This window comes from Oryctolagus cuniculus, chromosome 7 (genome assembly GCF_051225735.1).
Source record: "Oryctolagus cuniculus isolate XC-2025 breed Fujian yellow rabbit chromosome 7, ASM5122573v1, whole genome shotgun sequence".
NCBI classification, from domain to species: Eukaryota; Metazoa; Chordata; class Mammalia; order Lagomorpha; family Leporidae; genus Oryctolagus; species Oryctolagus cuniculus.
Window position 1 is genome coordinate 547,494 of NC_142873.1, and position 3,508 is coordinate 551,001.

General features: G+C 41.5%; 1 pseudogene; it reads left to right on the forward strand.

The window, feature by feature from the left end:
* Nucleotides 1-479: 479 nt before the first annotated feature.
* Nucleotides 480-1,229, forward strand: LOC149125243 (small ribosomal subunit protein uS5 pseudogene; annotated as a pseudogene).
* The last annotated feature ends 2,279 nt before the right edge of the window (nucleotides 1,230-3,508 follow it).

Sequence of the window (3,508 nt, forward strand, 5' to 3'; positions counted from 1 at the left end):
CAGTCACAAACTCTACCCATGTACTAGTAAAGGACATTCTACCACCCTGAGAAAAATAGATTTGTTACACATTTTGAATGCAGAGCCTGTAAGTCAGTGGTTTCCTAACCATAAGCTAATTTATTACCACCTAATATTCTGAGACAGCCAGAAAAAACATTACTTAGAACAGTTCACCCTCACAGATAGATGTCACTGCAAGTCTATGGGGTGGCCCTATGGACCTTTCAATAAATGGTGTGGAAAACAGATACAGAACAAAATTAAAGATGAATTTCACACCAAGTATGTAACAGCTTGAAAATGTGCGTGGGGTTTGATTTATAATGTTGAGTAGGACAAGTCCATTCTTTATTTTTTAAGATTTGTTTCCTTCTTCTCTGAGAGAATACCAAATGGTGGGTGATGCTGATGCAGGAGGGTCTGGAGGCCCTGAGGACCTTGGAATGGAAGGCCATGGCAGCTTCTGCTGAGGTTTTGGTAGTGGCATCCATGGCTGTGTTCAAAGCCAGGGCCAGGTCCAGAGCCAAGGTCATGGAACTCGTAGAGACTGTCACCAGGCTTGGCCACCTGTTTAAGAACATGAAGATCAAATCCTTGTAGGAGATATATCTCTTCTCCTTGCCCATCAAGGAGTCTGAGATCTTTGATGTTATCCTGGGGACATCCCTCGATGAGACTTTGAAGGTCATGTCAGCACAGAAGCAGGCATAGAAGCAGGTTCAAGGCATTTGTTGCCATTGAAGAACACAATGGTCATGTCAGCCTGGGTGTGAAGTGCTCCAAGGAAATAGCCACCACCATCTGAGGGGCCATCATCCTTGCTAAGCTGTCCATTTTGCCCACGTGGAGGTGCTATTGGGGAAACAAGATAGGCAAACCCCACACTGTGCCTTGCAAGGTGACCAGATGATGTGTCTCTGTGCTATTGTGCCTCAATTCTTGCTCCTAGAAGCACTGGCATTGTCTTCACCGTGTCCCCAAGAAGTTGCTGATGATAGCTGGCATTGGTGGCTGCCACACTTCAGCCAGTGGGTGCACTGCTACCCTAGGCCACAAAGGGCACCTTCTATGCTATCCCCAAGACCTACAGCAATCTGATCCCCAACCTCTGGAAAAAGAATGTATTCACCAAGTCTCCCTATCAGGAAAGCATGGACCATCTTATGAAGATTCACACCAGAGTATTTGTGCAGAGGACCCAGGCTCCAGATGTGGCTACAAAATAGGATTTTACACAAGAAAACAAAGTGAATTAAGTCTGTTAAAAAAGATTTATTTATTTATTTATTATTTATTTGAAAGGCAGAGAGAGAGGGAGAGAGAGAAGGAGAGACATAGAGGAAGTAAGATATTTTCCATCTACTGCTTCACTCCCCAAATGGCCACAATGGCTGGGGCTGGACCAGGCAAGCCAGGAGACAGGAGCTTCTTCTGGGTCTCCCACATGAGTGTAGGGTCCCAAGGACTTTGGGCCATCCTCCACTGCTTTCCCAGGCACATTAGTGGGGAGCTAGATTAGAATTGTAGCAGTCAGGACTTGAATGGGATGTTGGCACTACAGGCTGTGGCTTAATTCACTATGCCACAACACCAGCAGTTGAAAAGTCCATTCTAACTGAAACTCAATATTCAGAAGCTATCTAAGCCCAAGTTGAGAAATCTGAATATATAAATATCCATATTCCTTATGACAAAATTAAAAAACACAAAACAATGTTAAAAGAAAAAAGTTACACCACAGAAAAGTTACCTTTCTAATAGCAAAAAATGACCAATCATATGAAAAAAAATAATTGGCAAACATTTTGAAATATAAAAAATATTGAAAAAATTGGCAGGCCAGTACTGTAGCATAGCAGGTAAAGCCACCACCTGCAGTGCCAGCATCCCATATAGGTGCCTGCTTCTGATCCAGCTTCTGCTATGGCCTGGGAAAGCAATAGAAGATGGCCCAAGTTCTTGGGGCCCTGCACCTGCATGGGAGACCCATGGCTCCTGGCTTCAGATCGGTGCAGCTCTTGCCATTGTGGCCAATTGAGGAGTGAACCATCAGATGGAAGACCTCTCTCTCTCTCTCTCTCTCTCTCTCTCTCTCTCTCTCTCTCTCTTTTTCTCTGCCTCTTCTTCTCTGTGTAACTCTGACTTTATAAATAAATCTTAAGAAAAGAAAATATAGTTGGCAAAATAATTGGAAAATGTGCATAGTCCAGAAAGACACTCTTTAAAGTATAAAAAAGGTGAATATAGAGGGACAAATAATTGAGAAACACAAATTAAAATTACAAGGGAACATATTGTTCCATGTAATATATTTGATAAATTCAAAATTTTTTTGACAGAGTTAGAGAGAGAGAGAGAGAGAAAGCTCTTCCTTCTGTTGGTTCACCCCCCGAATAGTTGCCACGGCTGGCACACTGCACCAATCTGAAGCCAAGAGCCAGGTGCCTCCTCCTGGTCTCCCATGTGGGTGCAGGGCCCAAGCACTTGGGCCATCCTCCACTGCCTTCCTGGGCCACAGCAGAGAGCTGGACTGGAAGAGGAGCAACAAAGACAGAACTGGAACCCCAACCAGGAATAGAACTCCTAGTACCGGTGCTGCAGGCAGAGGATTAGACTAGTGAGCCACGGCGCCAACCCAAAATGTTTTTTAAATTGAGCTAAATCTGACTAGTTCTATTTCCATTTTACATAAATTATTCCTATTCAAGAAGGACCTGACATGCAGAGGAAAAAATCAAACTAACAACTATTTAAATCAATAGTACAATGTAGAGAAAATTTTATAACAGAAACAACTCAAAAGTATCATGTTCATGACAAAGTATTCAACAAGATGAACCCATGAAAGAAAAAAAAATATAAAATTCACAGTTTGTAGCACAACCATTTGGGAATTGGAGTGCATCACAATAAAAGGCAGATGCTGAACTGAGGGAACTGGCAGAAGAGAAAGTTATTCATTTTGTGCATTTTACCAGAGGACACTTTCCTATTTACACATAGATAAAGGGAGTCAGAGTTACAGCTTTAATTAGGGTGTTTTGGTAGAAATTTCAGGCTACAAAGACAACCAAAGAATGGGAGAAAAAAATAGGCCCTGGAATAGAGAAAATCAAAGAATGTAAGTCCCTAAATTTGGATATAAAACACTACAGTACACTATATGGGACACTTCAGATTAAAAAAAAGCAATAAAAAAGCAGTCACTAGAAGCTGAAAGAAATAGAGTTACCTAGTGACCATTGTAAGGAATACACTTTAGAATTTAAATCCAGCTAACTAACTGCCTTGTAAAATAGAAATAATTTTTCTGAAGAATATGAGTATCCACAATGTCTGCAACACATGGTTTACAATATTGATGATAGAAAACCTATCAGAAATGGATAGATTCCTGGACACATGCAACCTACCTAAATTGAACCAGGAAGACATTGAAAAACCTAAACAGACCCATAACTGAGACAGAAATTGAAAGAGTAATAAAGGCCCTCCCAACAAAGAA